We start from the raw sequence: 21476 nt of genomic DNA, 5'->3' as shown, positions 1-21476 counted from the left end.
ATTATTTACCAATCATCTTGAAAACGAACATTCGTTATAATATTAGAAGTAGTAGCGATTCCCCTCTAAACCAGTTCAGTCAGATGATATTACCTCTGTTCGTACACATTCCATCCCAATAGGCTGCCGGGATACATTGACCCTTGCTGGTGAGCTAACAAACTATCTCTAGTAAAAACAACATCTTTGCCTCTCTTATCGGGCTTGTGTTATCATTCCCGATTTGGTCCGACTCAAATTACATTGTACAATTATTCACTAGTAGGAATCTATCTGTGACCCCGCAATCAATTATAAGATGATCTATTTTGAAATTTTTAAGCGGATAGTTCTCTTTATTTTATTAATAACAAAAAAAATATGGATTTATAATACTACCCAATATTAGTTCTGTTGACTAAAAAATTCCGGGCAGGAAAATCTGTGCAAAATTATATGACGCTAGAGCTCGCTCGCTATTCGTGAGTTTTTACTGTTTTACCACACAGATTATCCATATCTATAGGCTTCATAATTGAAACAATCTTCAAAAAAGTACATCAAATTTTGATCTTTGAAATTTAGTTTACATGATAATTTAGCTTTGTGGTTAAGATAATTAATTAATTTTTAATTTGGACTGTGATTGGATTATTCTAATCTGTTCGGATTATAATTAGGTTGGTGCATACCTATTTGTAATTTATTTTTAATAATGATTATATCTTTGATGAAAGATTACGATTCCGCACTCAGGTACATCCAAATGAAAGTAAAATCATAACTTATTTGCACGCTTCTCTATAATTTTATAACAATGATAAATGATTCTTCTTGCAATCATACAACCAAAATGGTTACCAGTTTCGTGAGTCGTTGGACCTATTGTTTATAACGATGTCTTCACACCCACATTAAAGTGATTTCTTTATTTGGAGAAATGCCAGAAGATATTCGCCGTGATAAGAATCATTTTATCAAAAGAAACGTGAATTGAAAAAGAACGGATCAAAAATATGCGTGACTCTAAAATATTCTGGTATTCTATATTGCGAGTATGTAGTATATACCAAGTTCACATCATGTTGGAATTCATGATGGAAATTGAATGATGCATCAATCTTGATCGCATTGCTCAGGGGTCATCTGCTGACAGCTTCGGTTTTAAGCATCCCAAATACTCTATTTAACTAAGGAACTATTAACCATTCTAACAGATGGATTGCAATCATTGGAACTTTTTTGTTTTCTTCATCTTGTAAATTGCAGCCTGGGACAACAATAAACTCGTACCACTAACGTAAGTTTCGAAGCCTGTATGGTTTTTTCCTCTATCACTGTTTTGTCTTCGATCTTTCCCTGCTACTTTAGGTTGGAAAATCTGAGAACAAAAGTTGGAACACAGACGAAAAGTGAGAATCCTGTGTATGTTCTACTGGTATCTCTTCACTAAATAAGGTTATATAAGTCTTTACGTATAATTGTAGTAAGTTTGTTGTAGGTTTTTACGACTTGTTCTTGTGTTGGCAGCTCGGCTGTGGAACGACTAGACGGATTTCGTGTTTCCTCCCTTCTGATTTCCGAAACATGAGTCTTTAAGGCCCAGATTAACTCTTCTATCTCCACAAAAGTCCCTCCTCACAGCTATCCCAAAAATTACATAGTTCCTGAAGGAAGCCTTAAGCCTTGAGGTCTTCTGTGTGAATATACTTTTTTTAAACTAGTTTTATTTTGAAGTCGTGCCAAATCCCCAGTTGATACAATTAAACAGTTCACAGTAAAACGTATAGATTTACCCTGCAACTATCACCGACATGGATGGCACTCGGCACGATCCCAGCGGGTTCTATAACCGTATTCTGTTTCACACACGTTTCATTTTTAACATCTTTATAACTCTGATATATACATAAGATCATATTTCACTCTTAGCGCCGCAAAAGGCAATCGAGTCATTGCATCAAGTAACTTGAACATGTAGGTACTTTATTAGGCAAATCTGTTATTAAAAAAATGATTGCAGACATTTTTAAAATACTTAAATCATGCTTTACGACTAAGCGATAAGTATTATATGATTACTTATTGATTACGTGTTTTCAAAGAAGTGCGACTTTTAGTGGAAGTATGATTATTGGGAAGTAATTATCGATAAAGTCGATAAGGAATCAATTTCGATAAAAACATGTTTACTTACTGCAACGGCGTGATAAATAAGATGTAGGTACAAAGAATTATCACGAATTTTTCACTAATTGGAATTTTTGAAAGCCTTTATTTCCACAAATTGTACAACAGCCGATCAGGACTAATGTAAATAATCAGAAATGAACTTTATGATTTTGAACCTAAGCCTAAATCAACAAAGATCACGTGGTTATCAATGATACAGTGGGTTACCTGTTTCGTTGCAGTAATTAATAACAGCCAATGTTGTATTATCAACAGCCATCTATAAAACGGATTGATGTGTGTAACTTGGACTTACAGCATACTCTACATAATTTTATTGACAGCCTTACAGTTATAGACGCAAAATGACATCGAACGTTCAATCGGCCGCTATATAACATTGCATTTTAACACGTCTCGAATTATAATAAATATGTATCAAATATTTAAACACATTTAGTTTGCTTAAAAAATGTTAATTAATAACCCAGACTGCATGTAACTAGGTGTATATAATATCCAAAGCCTCCGCAATCGTAAATAGTAGCACGGAGCGCCGAGATTGATTGCAACAAAAATTTTTAAAATGTGCCAAGAATTCGTCAGAATTGCCGAAAATTTGGCCGGGCCCGTCACCCTCCCTTCTCGTCCCGGGAGCCCAGTCGGGTGCCGGGTGACCGGTACCCGGTGCCCATCTCGTGGCGCATGGTAATGGCGTGTAGTGACCAAGGCTGTCCGAGATTACCTGCATTCCTGACAAAAGATGCCTCACTGGGCAGGTGTGTATACTCGGACCTGTTTAACTCCTCTTTTTTCTCCCCGGCTTATTTCAGAGCTTTTGATTAGATTTTTTTCCACACACTGTATTATAAACCCAAAATATCGTGCCCGGCTCGCTCGATCTTTTTGTCCAAGCTCAATGCTTTTTTTGTTCCTTTGATACCCTTAGATTTGGATGTTTGCCTACGCTTTTATTACCTCAAGGGCGATCGTAGAGAATAATAAGGAATTACTTAGGAGGAAGCATCTTCAAATAACTCTGATATTTTATTGATGCGGTCTGATTTTGTTTCTTTTTATAGCCCTTCTGAGTACCTTTGTTATCATTTTAAAATACCATTAATTGGCTTCAGTTCACTTATGAGTTGTAAATATGTTTTCTAGTAATCGTAAATGCGAACTCACTTATATTATCTCGATTTAATGGTAAATTGAAAGTAAACACGTCCTACTGTACTTATAATTTACTGGAAAATATGTATTTCTTTGCAATGGGCTTATCGGTAATTATTTGTATCGGTGACCGGATGAATCATCAAAATGATAATTTATCACATCTTTAAAAAGTTATATGAAGTCATGGAAAGTGATAAAACAAAAACTTTATTAACTGGATTAAGTAGGTTATAGGTTAGGTTTAAATTTTTATTTCATCGTTTCTAATGACTTTATATCACTTTTTAAAGGTGTGTTGAATTGTCGATGGGTTGATTTATCATGGAACCATTTGTATCAATCTAATGAGTTTTTATTGAATAGATAACTACTAAAAATCAACTCAGTTTATACCAGTTTTAGTATTACTAACATTTATATTGATTTTTTACTAAGCACTATTCTATACCCTTCTTGGATTAGTTTATATTATTTCGGCGATATAAATTATCATGGGGCGACATAAACATGGCAATGTGTATTCGTCAATAATAGTAATAATAATATTTGGATGATTTGTATAGCGCCGTTTTTGTGCAAAATCACTTCAAGGGCGCTGCACATTTTATGTTCATGTCTTTCATAATGATTGATTAATGGTGCAAGAAGTATGTGTGTGTATGCACATTTAATAGTATTTAAACATACTAATTTTGGATGTCGGTGACATGGGTAAGTTTGTTAATAATGTGAAATATTCCTTCGTAATGGGTGACACAAGTGAAACTTACCGCAGATTATGTATTAGTTTTATTAAAATATATAAATAAACATTATCTTAAACAAGTTGATTATTATTACGAAAATAGAATCAGCTAACGCATGGTGAAAATTTTGCATCAGCAAACGACGGGTTAACAGAGTGAAGATGAACTAGGTACAGTGGACATACTTCATAAGCGGTGCTATATTTTTGTTTAATTTATATGAAATGTATTATATTTAAGTTTCGCAGGGTAAATTTCTTCTTTTGAAAGTTAATTTTCCTGAGGCAAATATTTTTTATAAATACTTTCCGCTTCACGAATCGTGCAATTATATTATCCCTTGATTTTCCATGGATCTGCGATAGTAACCAACTCGTAAATACTGTTTTGTAAAAAAATCAGGAATTTTATCTTAATATCGGCAGTAGTGAGTTCACACCTTTGCAACACTTCCCCGTATGTGCTTTTTTTATACACCGTTTTGTTACCTGCCCTGTTCAGGCAGGTAGCGAAAAAAAAGTGAAAATTTACTTAACAAACTCCTGAGGTCGCATAATTGATTACTCTTTACCGTCGTTAAATTTGCATTGAATATAATATTTTATTTGCTTCATTCGTACTATTAACATTGATGTTTTATATTTGGATGAGACATGAAGCGAAAAAAATGGTTTCGTTTTTTTACCTCCAACTCTCCCAACGCTGTAACTAAAACTACCGAATCCGGTTTACGCGCACAGCTTAACGCGTTGTAATAGTGTTACAAGTTTCGACGAGATATTAGTAAGCAGTATCGCCTCTAATTGTAGCTCTATGACAATTAAATGTTATCACACGAGGATTGAAGACGGAAGATCTTGCAGTCTCGCGGTATTCTTTATGTCAATGCTCTTGACTCCATCTCCAGTACCTGTGTAGTGAACCATACTGGCGTAGAACAAGAACACGTAACACTAACTTGTTCAATAAAAATTACTTCACATTATTACTAAGCGAATGAAAGAAATCCAGTTAAGAATAGTTATTGTTCTGTCGCCCGTGATACATAATTCCAAGCAAAAATTATCCGATCACTTATTATGCAACCATGAAAAAGCGTATTATTTATAAGAAATCTCGTTGAATGTGGTACGTGGATTTAATTGCCATATTATTTCTGACAAGGTTAATGGGAGTTCTTAGTTCTTGCACAGGTGAGATGCTGTTTAATCCATTCTGTGTTGATGGCATAAATGCCTACGCGATAGAGCTCGTGGTTTCCAATCATAATTATTTATCGATTGGTAAGTTCGATGAATAAAAAATCCTCCTGTCCTTGAAGTTATTTTTATGAAAATTTATGTACGTTGCTTGGTAGATGATATATTACGTTTCAGAAGGATGTTTCTTTTAATTTGACCTGTGCTAATGAATTTTTTTAGGCAAGAGCATCTTTATATTATTTGAATTCTCATAACACAGTAGATTATTTTATGCTGAACTGTGTCTAATTTGGTTAAACCTATTAAAATTCTAGTTTTTCTTTTTGTTTAAATTACAAAACACAAACAACAAAACAATCAATTTACGAAATTAGTTTCTCGACAAGATAAATTAGTTTGAATTAGGTATCAGTATTGTTTATTTTCCAACGAACCTTTTTATTTTAGGGAATTTTGTTTTTGCGCCTGTTCTCTTTGCAAAATCATGTTTCCAAGTCTATCTAGAAGATGATTCGGCACTTTTCTCGTCGATTATCATCATTATATTGTTTGAAATGTGAGTATGCTATTTAGAAAATTCGGGCCTCGACGGTTAAATTCGCGGAGGGCAACGATGATTTGATAATAATCGTTTATTATTAAAAATACATCTATTGTACTGGCATGCTGTTATTGTTAGAACTATTGTTATAGTTAATTGTAAATGGACCTGCACATCACGCAATTCAGATTGAAGATTAAAATTATATTAGGATTCTCAATCTAACTTCCACCTGACACTAAAACACGGATGGGTAAAAAGTATGTCTTCAGAATTATCGCTGGCTGCAATATACATATATATTTAGAAATAATAACCAACTCTGCTTAGGTATAGTCAAAATATATTACACGAGCTCTACTTTAATTTTTTTTTAATTGTGTCTTATTCAGTGTTTTTTGGTTATTACAATTATTGGGTATGTTAAGACGGTGACCGGATAAATCATGAAAATGATAATTCATCACATCTTTAAAAAGTAAAATAAAGTCATGGAAAGTGATGAAACAAAAAATTATTAACTGGGTTAAGTAGGTTAGGTTAGGTTTAAATTTTTTTTCATCGTTTCTAATGACTTTATATCACCTTTTAAAAGTGTGTTGACTTATCACTGTGTTGAGTTATCATGGAACCGTTAAGACCACCAAGCTAGGCACATGCTCGTGTTTTGGTGTATATATATATATATGTCATTAAGTCACTAGTTATAGGCCTTAACCCTTTCACACCCGCATTATTATTTCCACATATCTAAAGCATGTAATGCATGATAATACCTCAGAAAATTATTTGAAAATTTTCGGTATTTAAATTTTTTTTTTTTTTTGTAATTATTGTGTCTTAATTTGGATTAACATTGGATGTCAGAGGATATTTTTTTTAAATAGTAAGGTAAACTAAACATAACACAAAAGTAATACAAATAACTGTTTCATGTCAAAAATGCTCATTTACAATGTAGTGATAATCTCTAAGGTACAAACAAATAAAATTTTAAATAAAATTCATTCAGAAATAATCAAGGATAATAAATCTTTAATAATTCGCCATACTAGTAGTAAACGGTTCCATAATAACTCAGCACAGTGACAATTCAACACACTTTTAAAAAGTGATATAAAGTCATTAGAAACGATGAAATTTTTTTTTTAACCTAACCTAACCTACTTAACCCAGTTAATAAAGTTTTTGTTTTATCACTTTCCATTACTTTATATAACTTTTTTAAAATGTGATGAATTATCATTGTGATGATTTATCCGGTCACCGTAGAAAACATGTCCCTCACTACCAGTGTTAATTTGAATGAACATAGAAATTCATTTACAATATTCTGGCAAATGACTGAGAACAGTGAATTGAACTGATGTTATTATAGAACACATCTTTTATGCGTCAAAATATTTGTAATTCGAGAAGAAAATATTTATATCTCACTATAAATTAAATAATCAATGACCGCAGAAATTCTGTGAAACTCACAATCAGCAGATGTCAAAATATTTATCGTTGTTGTGGCGGGAATAAGGATTTCAACCGAGCGGAAAAAATAGATGCCACAGAAAAGACCACAAACTATAAGAAAACAAAAACATGGCTTTTCTAAATCGCTACCGTTACGGTAAAAAAATCACAAAGTTCATGTTAATTTGAATTAACACTGGGGCTGAAAGGGTTAATCGTAAGTCACTAGATACAAGTCTTAGATGTAAGTCACTAGTTTTAAGTCAGTAGTTATAAGCCTTAGTCGTAAGTTACTAGATATAAGCCTTAGATGTATGTCACTAGTTATTATGAATCCAAGTTGTAAGCCAGTTATACTTATTATTCAATACATATATACGTACAGCGCCCTTGAGATGGATTGTTCACGAAAACGGCGCCATATAAATCAGCCAATTATATAATATTATTTTCCGACTTTATGTCCTGGTTAAGTCTTCCCCATCGGAAAAAACTAAACCCTTCCACACACTTTTCCACAAATGATCATCTAGTCAATCCACATTATGCATATGCATTATATAAGCATTATAAATACAAGAAAAACACGTCAACTCACTTGACATGTTATTAATTATTATTATTATTATGACCACTAACTGGTTTAGTCCGAGTTTAAACACTCTTTGTCTTATTGAGCATTTGAGAAATGTGATAAAAAAATGTAAAAATCATTTTGTTTTATTTTGAATTTATATACCTACCTATATATCAATGCTTCGTAGCTTTTGGAAATCAAGCTGCGGGCTGAAAATAGTTACATCGACTTATTCTACACCCACAAAACTGAAAATTTTATAACGCCGTAGCTCACTGTTTCACGAGGGTTTTAAATGCTTTAGACAGACAATATTATGATTTTTGTGTTAAGGCGATGCCATACGTAGTAATGCAAAATCATGTGTTTTTGTTTTGAAAATTTAGTCGCCTAGAAATGTTTCAGATGCTTTAATTAAATACTGCGAGTAGAATACATCTTGATACTCGACCAATTCAAAGGTCAAGATTCTTGACCTTTGAATTAGTCGAGTATGTTTTATATAAGTCTTTTTATAAGCCCAGAAAAAAATAATGCATAGGCCTATGAAAACTGCTGTAAAGTTCAAAATCTCCTACTTACGAACCCATTTTCGGATATGATTTTATTGTATAATGTGGCAAATTAAGTTTTTTATAAAATGATCGGAAAAAAAAAAAATATTTATGCCTGAACATCCACAAAATAAAAAAAAGTCACTTTTTGGCCATGTTTTTTTCTTGCATAAATCAAAACAGGCGGATGGTGTTAAGCGGGAATTTAAACCTTATCGCCATCTACGTAAGGGTTGTTATTGATAGCGGCTCAATTTAAAATACTACACGACGTAGTGCATCGCCTTAAGAACAATATAATATTTTAAATCCAGCTTCTCGGGAAATTCAAAACGTTTTGAATACATCTGTAATGCGTACTTTTACATTTGTTTGTATCATCAGCGAGTATCAGAAACTGTATCTACCTATTAAAAAACAAATGATAATGACGAGTCCACCATCCAAGTCCAAGGCTTTGGATAATTATCCGTTTATTATGACAGGCCAATGCAGCCCCTTGCTGGGAGCTAAAGCCTCGTGGAGCGAAACTTGTTATAATTTTATATAAAGTTGCACTGGGACTTCCATCTGACAGCCACAAAAAACCCTGACTTTGATTTTGAAACAAAAAGCCCCGGTCAAAAAATTAATATCAATACGTCTGGAGCCGAACTGGCATTACATTGTGTTTTGGATCTGCTTTCGTTGCATGTTGATTGCAGATCTAGTTAGCGGCGCTCTCCGTCAATAGAGGCAGTTCTAGTATTACAGTTATGAAGGATCTTCTCGGAGCAAAAAGTCAGGTACGACTATGAGCTGTAAACACCGGAACGAATTTAATCAATAATAGTAATTGTCGAGTCATTTCTCCGTTATTCTTGGCGGGGCATTCGTACTTCGAGGAGGAGCGGTGTTCCTGTGGCTTGTATTTTTAATGAATCAGTGACAACGTAGATCTATTTGTGGTTAATTAAAATACATTAAGAAGTATTAACAGGGTGTTAAGGAACGTACCTGACAAACTTTAACCAGCGATTCTTGACCGTATTTGGAGGAAAAATGTTAATTAAATTTTGGTCTCCGGTCTAATTTTTTAGTTTTTTTTTTACATAATATTTTTTTAAATTAACACAAAAAATCTTTAACATGTCGTGAAACAATGATTCGCCGCAGACCAACATTTTATCTACATTTTTTACTCCAAATAAGCTCAGGAATCAATGAGGTTAAAGTTGGTCGGGTACGTCTCTCGAACATCCTGTATGTGTGATTTATTTTTCGGGTATTATGCAGTGTTGCGTTAACTTCTTCTTTAGCCAACGGTTCGGACAGCATTACAGTGTCCATCTTCAGGGCAGATGTGTAAATATTGTGGTGAAGTGTATGCAATCTTTACACATCTGCCCTGATGTTGGACACTGTAATGTAAACGTTGTCTAAAGAAGGGGTTAGCGCAATACGGCAAAACACCTCAAAAAATAAATCACTATAATTCTTTTGGCCGCGATAATCTCAAATCAAATCACCCTGTATGTTGTTCGTTTCAGGACGATTCAGAATTCTCAGTTCACCTTGGTGAGACACGCAACTTTCAGAATCGGAGTGCTAGTTTGATATGGCTTAAATTACAATATCTGGATATTAAATTACTTTTAACTTCCTATTCCCCATCACTTCTCTCCTCCTTTTTCAACAGTCTCGTAACTCAACAAGATTCTACAAATTCGGGATGCCTTAATGACCTTAGTCTCACAAGATCCGGGGAGTTGAAGCTCTATTCCACACATTCGGGATGCCTTAATGACCTTAGTCTGACAAGATTCGGGGAGTTGATGCTCCATCTCTATGATGATTAATATATTTTAAATTGGTACATAATTGTATTTAGTTAGCAATTATTCATTAACTGTTTTACCCAAGCAGCGGATATAAATAAATTGCCAAAATTTAAGCAATACAAATATCCTTCCTCCGTTTCCTTCCGTCTCACAACATTTACAACGAGTATAGCGTGAAGAAAGAACTTGTTAGATGATAATCTCCTTGCTCTCGATGCTGAAAACTAAATTCTCAACCTTCAGTCTGACTGTTTTAACTCAACCTACTAACATTCATAAGATAATAATTCGCTCTGTTCCAAAACCTGGCTCTTCCTGCACTTGCCCAATCTTGGAATCAGTCACCCATATAAACTATCTGAGGTTCTTACTTAATCATCTACGTTGGGATCAGCACTCAGCCAGCCTAACTCCCCGCATTCGTAAGCTCTCTCATATGTTTCGAACTCTTAAAAGTATCCTTACTCCTCCAACACTTAAAACAGTATGCTATGCTTTATGCCAATTTCTATTAGCATACGGTATCATCATTTGGGGAGATCCCTGAATGGCATGGCAAGAACTTTCGGAGATTTAAGATTTTGAACAAACGAACATTTATATTTATATAGATAGAAAGACTTGAAAGCTAAATGAACAGGCTCCCAACAGGTAGATACTCTCATTATCAGTCATCAAGCATGATACTAATGCATTCAGAGTTCGTGAAGCTCCCAGGTCTCCGCCAGCAAGGCTTATAGGCCTCCAAGAAAGCTAGGCCTCGATCACCACTGCATGGTGTGTCAATTACCAAGCTAACATAATATATCCTCCGCCCGGCGAAGAAATATTATGTGCTCCGCGCCTCATTTCTTATTCCCAGAGCACACCTTGATTCGTATGTCTGCCGGAGCGACAGGACTGATGAATCTCGTCCAGGAAATTGGTCCTGCGTCGAGATAATCTCTAACTATGGGAGCGGGTCCTTAACGGGCGCTTGCGATCGGTCGAACGGGGTACACTCTACACTCCCACTCCCGCTCTATGGGCCGTGCCCAGGAAGTGAGCTCTAGGAATGTGTTTGCAGTGAAGTGGTGTACTCCTTATTCAGGCTCCTAGTAAGCGGAAGTACATAGCTTACTAGTACCAGCCAAGATTCCCTGTCTTCATTTCTGTAGTAATTTCAAAGGCTTTTGCTGTTTTTTTTCTTATAATATGTTTTTGGGATACTTTGGTGATTTTTTTTTGTTTGTTTGAGAAAAATGTTGATGTACATTGTGACGCATGATCGATATCCTTTCTGATTAAAACATCAGAATAAAATGTTCTTAAAAAAGGGGAAAAAATATATTATTTTTTTATACCGGGTATACAGTCGAACGTGGTTAAAACGAGCACGCCTATAACGATACCACTGCTGTAACAAGCCAAAATTCCAAAGGGTTTGATTTCCTCGTAGGTATTCCCATAAAATAAAATCGCAAAATATTTATATATACCTACTGTTAGTGCTACGTTACGTCCTCATTCTAGTACGAGTATGTTCGGTCTTTTAGTTGTTTCATACAAGACGATGACGTCACGTCCAACCTCTATCTGGGACTAATATCCTTCCTTTCCCATAATTCGAGGCTCTGCTCGCGTTTCGGCTCGCAAATGTATACTCCTAAATCGTGTCCCCTCGTCGAACACGACTATCAAATGACATTTCATTACTTCCTAATTTTCTTCCAGTTCTTATTCATTTCTGTAGTTCCTGGAATAGGAAGTGAAATTAGGTTTATTTCCAAGCGCATGAGTCGCACACGTGTGCCGGATTCCCGGCACAGCAGCGGCGGCGGCGCGCGGTATGGGAAAATCCTATGATGATGAATGGACGATGCCCCGTTTCCGTGCGTGGGACGAATACGTCAATTTGGAACGGTTAACTATGTAACTCGGAACCGGGAAGACTGCGAACTAGGTTGTTGTACCATTTTACTAGTCGACAGTATTACTAACTAAGTAAAGACATTTCTCTACATGGGTAGGGAGACTGGGCTACAACCCCGCCCAACTCTGTCTTGATAGATACAAACTCTTTATGTTTTTTTTACATTAACTCCACACAGGATGCCCTCAGGAAAATAATTTTCCTCAGTGCCATCTCTGGGCTTACTGTGTAGAACGTTTCACAGTCTAGCTGTTAAACTCTGTTGAGTCGTAGGAACGACATGTTCTCATGGGACAAATGTCAACCGTGTTCAAAGGTTCGGCACGCGTTAATGTGTTTCCCGACCATGAAAGGATCAAAGTCGTTAGTTCCTTGAAGCATCTTCGATTGAAATACCGGTAGAACAAGGACAGCATTCCCATCTGAAGACAGTGCTTTAAAGATTGAAATCCGCCGGTTGTCTTAACAAGAGAATATCTAAACAGAAGTATATAATCAAACGGATCGCCCGTTTCTGCACGGAGTGGAGGCTTTATTTTTTTATTCAAACATACTCTTATGTTATTTCGACTTTTTATCTGACTTAAGAATTAGATTCGCGTGATCGTACCATGTACAAATTCCTAAAGTATCCAATTTCTTCTTGCGTGGTATTATAACAATACTCCTATATACTCCTAGAACTCCTTTCTCTGTCGATCCACCGTACAAGACCAATCCATCTTGTTCATTAAGCTTTTATCAGCTTTGCACTCTTTCCGGATTTCCTTATTCGTTATAAGGACATATTTATTTTTTTCACTGGTACATTCCATTTCTACTGCATTCTGTATATTTTGTCCTTACTATGCCAATTGTATGTTTCACTCCCACTGATTGGTGGAACATCATGTGGACTGCTATCGTCGCTTCATTTGACTATTGAATCATTTTACTATTGCCCTTTTCAAAGTGAAAATAAATTTTAAAAAATTCCCGAATTATTTTTCATTTCATCTAGAACCTAGTTTTAATTCATCGATAAACTTAAAAATTAAAAGTTACCGATAAGTAAAGCACAAGTGATAATTAAAAATATTACCGTCCAACAGTTTCCATGTGAACAGATAAATCTTTACCATAAGTAGTGTAGAATGTGTGGATGATTATCTTCGCTAATAGACCTTTGTTCTGCAACACTCATAACTGACGAACTCGGTCGCACTTACAATTTTAACGAGATTTATGTTACAGCTTGCCGAATGTACAGTAGGGTGGGCCGTCCAGAGTCTTTTTCGAATGTTAGTAGGTATTCGTCAAGGGTCTCAAAAGTTGCGCAATCGAATGCCGACAACGGATTTTTTATGTTCCCATACAAGAAACCAAAGGTTAAAAACTACATTTTTGTAAAATTATCTAATAAATAATGTCCTCCAAAAACATAAAGTAATTGTATTAAGTGTGACGTTGATAGCAGCCATTGCGGCGGCGATAAAACATGAAAGAAAGAAAGCCTGGGTGGAAACACATGGAAAACTTATTTTTTGCAACACTTGAGTAATAAAACTTTTGAAATGTTAATAATATAAATAGTTTAAATTTATCTGTAGTAAAATTCATAAAATTTTCGCCATTTGACTCGAATCGGTGCATTTACAATGCATCTTTGTATTATTATATTGTTTGGTATTTTGAGCTAGCTATGATTTTAATGTTTGTATTAAAATCTATGTCTGGAATAAGTTTGGGCCCCTCTTATGTCGTTACGTAGGTTTTTAACTAACTTTACTCGTATTCTATATTTGATTAGAATACTAGACTATCTAGAAGATTAGACTATCGACGATATTGCATTATAAAAAGGCCCTCAAAACATTGACGGTCCAGCCTATTGTACCTACACTCAGTACATTGTGTGGTGCTTTTGTTTTTTCGTGTTTGTTTCTCGCTCGTTTGTTTTTGTGTTGGTTTGATTAGTCCCGAAATACAAGCACGCGGAATTTAACGCCTGGTGGTTTTCGTATAACAAAAAATACACCGTGAAGCTTTGCAAACATACGGTCGAGTTTCGCTCGAATTAAAAACGCAAATCACGCGTAAACTTGGTGCTGCATAGCACTACGAATTGATAAATAGTGCGGGTAAAATTGACGACAATGGAGAATTAACTTTCCGTTGTATCTAAGTGTTTCTACTCGGACAGAATTTATGAATTTATTGTATTATTTTTAAAATCCATGAAATTTCATCTTTTATGCAACTTTTTTTTCGCTAACGAATTCGCGACGGAAAAAGTAAAGTTTTCGTGAACATTGCATTTACCAACACTACGAGTGAAAATATCACGAAATGCTCCCAATTACGCATTTTTTTTTGTTTTTGTTATTAGGTTACAAATACAATAACAATTTATTTTGGTAGACTTGAATTAAAATAAGAAAGTCACACATCATTAAACGTCCAGCTTCATGTTTTATTTTTGATAAAATGATCTTTTGGCCAAACAATAAAGCCGCCTGATTTGTTGCCGTGCTTAAAAATTAGGTTTATTTTTCGTACGAATTATACAAATTCCCTTGAAGGTGTAATAAAAGTCACGGTACAATGAAAACAACGGGTTCATAACATACATATCATACAACAGCGCAATAAAGAGTTATAATTTGTAACTGATATTAAAAAGTAACTGTTGTTTCCTGCCCAAATTTTCCAAACTGACAAGACGAAAAAAAGAAGATTTCTTTCGCACTGACTATTCCAAGCTAAAAGGACTTAAGTGACTACCACTTTTTAGGAGAGCGAAAACAGTTAAATTTAACTTTGTATCTTTCCATTTATAAAACATCCAGTGACAATTTTAAGACTTTCGGTTATTTTATTTTTTAAATTGTAATATAAAAAATAATGGGCTACATTAATGCATATATATTTTACAAAATATTATATTTAAGGCAATTATTGGTCATCATTAGAAAAGAGTAACACTTGTGCCTGATAAGGAAGCCAATATTAAGTTGTTGGTTGTATTTTTTTGGATAAAATAGCTTTTTTTAATGTAAGCTTTTTTGAATTTTTTTTCATTTATTTATTTCTTTTGATTGGTTGACAAATACAGCGCAATTCTGAAAGGAGTTTATTGTAGTTCTTTTGTGACTTAGTAAATATAATTGTTTTGCATTTGAGTAGTTTTAAAATTAGGTATAATGAATTGATTTTCGTTTCTCGTGAGTTTTTATTATTTCTGATTTTCTGAATATTTTTTCTTTGTGCATTTTTAAAATGGAAGTATGCTTAAATTAATTTTTCGACATTTGGTGCTTGAAACAGTTTACAATGTGATTTTGCTAAAATAGCTTTTAAATTGACGTCAAAACTAGAAGTTCTCACCTATAGAGGTTAAACAAATAGCAGTAGAAATTATACGATTATCGAACCGAACAGTTACATTTATTACCTGCATGGTAATATCATTTTGTTATATGTTGTATATTCATATTCAGAAAACCATTTGCGGTTAGTAGGAGAAAAAATCTGTACAAAAGATACCTAGTTCCCATTTTTTACATCGACTGTTTTCGCTCTTCCGAAATGCTGCCATTTGTCACTTACGTCCATTTGGTTCGGAACAGTCCCTTCCATTCTCAGGATCCTTTCGGATGATTCTGTCGGAAGAATGTTTGGCGCCCAAACGAGATTTAATCGTGATATTTGTTATTATTACCACGGAAAGGAATTTTATCTCGGGCGCAGCACGGCGGCGGCCGGCCCCCGGGCGCTGAGTTAACACTTCCCCCAGCCCCAGCCGGGTGTTTATTAGACGGGCTTTATCGCGCCAAGGGTAAATGGTAAATAGTAAATACTTAGCGTAGGACTCGCAGGAATCGGATTAACGCCGACAACTAGTCGAGGGGTAATCTTCGCTCGTGAATAATTCCGACACGATTAAAACTAAACAATTTGTGTATTATTTTTGTAATGGTTTTATCTGCCCAAATTATCTTACCTCAGTTATTCTATGTACGTGTGCTGAATAAGATTTTTATAGTAAAACATAATATTTTAAATTCTTCGCTCTTATTTTCTACCTACCCCTAGGCATTTAAAATTTAAAATGTTGCCTGCAAGAAAGTTGCTTCATACTCACACGCCAAATAAAGCAATAATTAAAAAAAAAATTACTTTGGTTTGTTGATACTGTTGATAACTCGTATTTAGATTGTCTACCTGTTGTTCTGCCACCGAGAGCTCCGTTGGAACCTCATGTCTTTTTCTGAACTTTTTTACATGTTGCATTTTATTTAAATACTTATTTGCGACTCCCAAATCATGGTAGTCGTAAATAAGTTAGAAAAATAATGCAATATCTAAATGATGTAGAAACTAGATGTACATACACGGTGTCCGGAAAATGATGGTGCAAGCGGAAAACTGATGAATCTACATCATATTTGGAGTCGAATTTGCGGTATAACTTTTTTGATTTGAAGTTTGGTTTTCGAGTAAATCGAGTCATTTAACTTCAGTTTATTGTCTCTTAAAACCCGTCGAAGCGTTGTGCCGGATCCAATTTTTCTCAACTCTTTAGCTGCCGAAATAAAATTTTTTTTTTTGGGTCCTCTGTGATGTAGATTGCTGTTTGCCGCTTATACTCCTAGTTTCCGGATTCTGTGACAATCAATAATAAAAAAATAAAACTGAAAATATAGTGAAATGAGATAAAAATAGACATTTTGTAGAAAAAAATGTATTTAAATAATAATATATTCTAACCTCTCACTGTTAATCGTTTATGTGAAAGAGAAAAAGGTTACAAAAGATTTGCTGTATTCCTATAGTTGATTATTTTCATTATTTATTAAAGGTATTATATTTATTATTAATACTTAAAAGAAATCGTAACCTGCCCTTTCATAGATGGCGCAAATTTAATTATTTTAGGAAGAAAAAAACACTCTTTGTAGGGTTTTAAAATATTAAGATGAATTATTATTTGTTTGCCAATGTATCCGAATACAAACTCAATTCTCTCAAGAAAGGCATACTAATACAATATTGGATTGAATCACCTATCCACTTATCCATTTGATTAAATAATCTAATGCTCGAAAATACTTGCAATGTATATCAATTTACCTAACAAGGTTCTAAAATATGATAATTGGCTAGGGCCAGCTGCTTTTTAGATCGAACCCACCTTTTATAACTTTTAATAGAGTTTCACAGTTTCGAATACCTCACAATTAATTACGAACCATCTTCAGGTTTATTGGATTTTTTGTGAAGTTATTTTTTTACAGTTCGCACCTTCATGTTAATAAATGATTTATATTATCCGCACCAGGGTATTAATATTTTCTTATCCCTATGGTATTAATTATATTTCACCTGCTGAGCAGTTTTTCAATTAGAAATATTCCTCACAAGAATTTTGATTTTTTATTGCCTTGGGTTGGTATACAACTTCTTTGCTTATCCACTTCCATTCGTACAAATAATACAATCGCAAATTAAAGATGAAGGTAAATAAATTTAAAGGCAGTATTGTAGCTATTAGAAAGATCTTCAAAACATATCACCATGTGATATGAATCAATTGTGGGACGCGTATATGGGCACCGCCGCCCCGTGAACCATTCATTGGATTATTAACATCTCTGCCATACGCCATAGGTCACCCCAGATGGTTCTCTACTTTGGTCACGTAGCCGGGGTGCTCCATGGGTGAGGATTGTATAGGTCTTCTACCTTCTATGTGGCGGGTCGGATTTGGAGAGACAGGTTGAGAGAGATCTTTTTCCCCTTCCAGCAGGACTCTCTCGACCCATCGCCTTGCGCTACCGTGGGAGGGACGAATTCAAGCGTCTGTCATTCCTGGACACACTAACCTCCGGATTACTACCCACACCCCATACTTTTTTCCTTCCCAGATCCTTCCTTTCCTTATAAAACTGCTACCTACCTTCCATACAGCATCCCCAAAGATGACATAGGCCACGAGTGAAATTATTTTCATCAGAAAATAGAAAAAATGATTTTCCAATGAAAGCTGTGAATTTGCCTCGTAGTATTTTGTAGGAGTGCGGACTTCGGTCACGTTCCCTCAACCGAGTGCGGAAGAATAGCTAATAATACCCGTTCGCACAATACTCCGATGCAATTCTCTTGCATGCCGGTGCATTCCGTTCGCCCTTACCGGAAGCTGCGTTTCGTTCTCGATCCTGTACCATTCCCATGGAGTTGGTTTTGGATGTGTCACACCACCCCCTACCGGCGGCTACCGGTTAGACCGCAATTGCAAGCGAGATCCAGGCACCTAATGCATTATTCTAATGCCGGTTTGTCCATGGTGATTCGTAATTGTATCGATTTCAAAAGTGGTTATGCAAAATTTACCATCCAGGCGAATAAAACATAACATATTACAAGTTGTTTATATGTAGTTTCTAGTTACGCTTTGACGGTATTCAGGATGTATGGTACATACTTCGTAGGGAAATCAGGGCCGGATTCAACCTTCTACAAAGAAATGCCTTGTGGGTGTGTTTGGGGATTCAAATACATATTTGCCAAATCGAGGCATAAATTTCCAATACAAAACTGTGTTTACGAAATTCAAATGGTATGGAGATCTGTGATGTCAGGCGAGTGTAAGTAAGAAAGAGCAACCAATAGGCCAGTTATTGGGTTAAGTGTAACATTTTTGGTTTCCACTCAAATTTGTTTAGACGGCACTTCTACTTTTCTTCTTTATTACATACCAATTTATTGCCTTTATTCTGTACGATCCACGGGTTCCACGATATGTGTTCCGTAAGGATTGTATTTAGTGTACATAACTACTCTAATGAATCCGGTTTGACATGTTGTCATTGAATTTTGTTTTGGCGTCCGTCCTGTATTTGTATTTATGTTGTTATTTTTATATTTATTGCACTATTTGATCTCAGAAAATTTTACCTACTTATGCATTCATCAAGATTCAATCAATGTTTTATTTTTATTTTGAATGAGTAGTTCTGAAAACATTGTGGAAATAAATTAAATTTATTAATTATTAAAAAAATCATCACGCACGCGAATCTAATACGGAACCCAGCTGACTCAAACGATATTGAGAGAAGAATTCTAAAAAAAAATCTAATACTGAGGGCCGTAAAGTGTCGATAGATACGCTCCTGTCTATAATACATTTTAATCTTCCATACTCGTGGGGTATAGGATACTAGCAGGAGGTACGAAGTATTTTCTAGGTATTGGTATTGAGTAACTTTTATCGGCGCATGTTACGTGTTACCGCGTTCATATTCTGGAATCCTGGCGTTTGATAGCGATGGCGTGCTTAGCTGAACATCGGAACGACTAACACACGAGGCTCACTTCAGTGAAAAAAGCTTATGGCTAATTATTGCGCCATTTACAAGTTTTAACGTTCGTTCCTTTGCGAAAATTATCGATTTTCACGGAGAATTATCGTTAAATCATTGCCAATATTACAACGGTTTATCGACGTTCATCAATGTTTATGCCCGCTCTACAACCTCGCCTCGTCTGCTTTCCGTCGGTTTGTTGTGTCCCAATCAAAGGACACGAGGCGAACCTTTGCCGAATATGCGGTACTGGTAATCGAACGCATTCACTACATAAACAATAAATGCGAGAGTTAAGAGGTTACTGTAAAGCGCACTTGAAGTGAAATTACGCTAAACTGCGCTATGTAAATGCTGTGTTATTATTATTTCATCTCGTAGAGAAAATCTTGCAAAAGTCTTGGACTAAGTTTTCTCTCTGTATTCGAATAAAACTAATTAAAATTTGAGATGTTTATTAATTTCAAGAGGCGTTTTATGACTTTATTTTCAAACTGAGTCTAAGTCGTTGTAATTAAACCCATTTTACTTTCCATCTTTTTTTTGCATTGTACCTGTTTTCCGCGTCTTCGAGATGTATTTCATATGCAATTCGCGTACGGTTGCAATTTGCATAACACGGAGAGTTCAGATTAACTCCCATTGATAGTTGTTTATCGGAGGATGTACTTTTATATTTTCCTTCCCGAGAAACGGTTAAATACTGATCGATTCCTGCATTCAAAATTTCCTGGATACACAGGTAACACAAGAGTCTGCAATGTCTGCATCGAATGACTAAAAATTTCGAAATTGTGCTAGAAAACCAAAAAGTACCACGAAAATTCCTGTTCACATTATGAATAGCGACAAATTCGACGTTATCTAACTGATAGTCCTGGATTGGATACTTACGCGACTCGTACGCGTGCAAACGGTCTGAAGTCCGGGAGAAAAATGCATAATAATACACGAATTCCGAAAATTGTGTCTGCAGGGTAAAGATTGCATTGATGCAAGCCAACCTTCGAAAGGAGAGGGCCCCAAACGAAAAACCTAAATAATATCACGGAGTTTATCAGCATTCTTTTATTTTATGTATGTTTAAGTAACCATCCATATATCCTGTTATTTTACGGAGTATATTGTTCCATTATTCCCCACATCCACCCGGTAACAATGCAGCTTCCGTGACGACACTTGATGTGCCGCTGGCTAATTGAATAATTGCCCCCGACGGAAGCGGCATTAAGGGTCCATTTCCATAACTGACATGTCATTTGTCGTGTGTGGCGTTCCGACAAGGTCACGACGCAACCTCACTGGCTCATTCTCCCGTGATAGAAATGTCTCCTCGCGGTTCTGGCACTACTTTCCTCGCGATGAGCCTCTTGCATGATGACTTTTTTGGTTCTGTTAGCATTTCTAAGGCATAAGATTTACAACATATTTAAAAAAAAAACAGCTTTTTAAAAAAAAGTGTTTTTACTATCTTGAATTGATTGCATTTTTATATACTTTTGAATAGTGTTTTCAATCGGGCAGCTTTATTTTTTAAATTTTGATAATCTTCTAAATTTAAGCATTTTTATATTCTGTGAAAAATATCGATGGTGTGTCGTGTTCTTTATTGCCGTTTGAACAGTCATATAATTTTTTTAAATAGTATTTTCAAATTACGTAATGACGGCCTCCGTGGTCCAAGAGCAAGGCTCTCGTCTAGCAATCCGTAGGTCGCGGGTTCAGATCTCGTCCTGCGCAAGTAAATTTAGTTTGATGAATTTGTGTTATTTCACAATTGATTAATTAAAAATAATATATAGTTTCCTTGCGGCAGTCGAAGATACTCTGAGCATCGCTCTGGTGTAAGACCACCATTCAGAATTGAACCGTTGCGTGAAATGGCTTTGGCCGTGTTTGGTGACTCCTTCCTCTCCCTCATTTCCTGCCACTCCCCACCACCTTCAGCCTCACAACATATCCCAATAAAGGATGCCATAATCTCACT

At 35.4% G+C, this 21476-nt stretch overlaps 1 protein-coding gene across 4 annotated transcripts in view; it reads left to right on the top strand.

Annotated features, from left to right (window-relative positions):
* Nucleotides 1-21476, top strand: part of osp (myosin phosphatase Rho interacting protein outspread) — a 394176-nt gene that overhangs the window by 119342 nt on the left and 253358 nt on the right. The gene's annotated exons all lie outside the window — the stretch shown is intronic.

The sequence above is a fragment of the Hesperophylax consimilis genome, chromosome 8 (assembly GCF_061612785.1).
Source record: "Hesperophylax consimilis isolate HC1 chromosome 8, BYU_Hcon_1.0, whole genome shotgun sequence".
Taxonomy (NCBI): Eukaryota; Metazoa; Arthropoda; class Insecta; order Trichoptera; family Limnephilidae; genus Hesperophylax; species Hesperophylax consimilis.
This window is presented reverse-complemented; position numbering and strand designations above follow the sequence as displayed.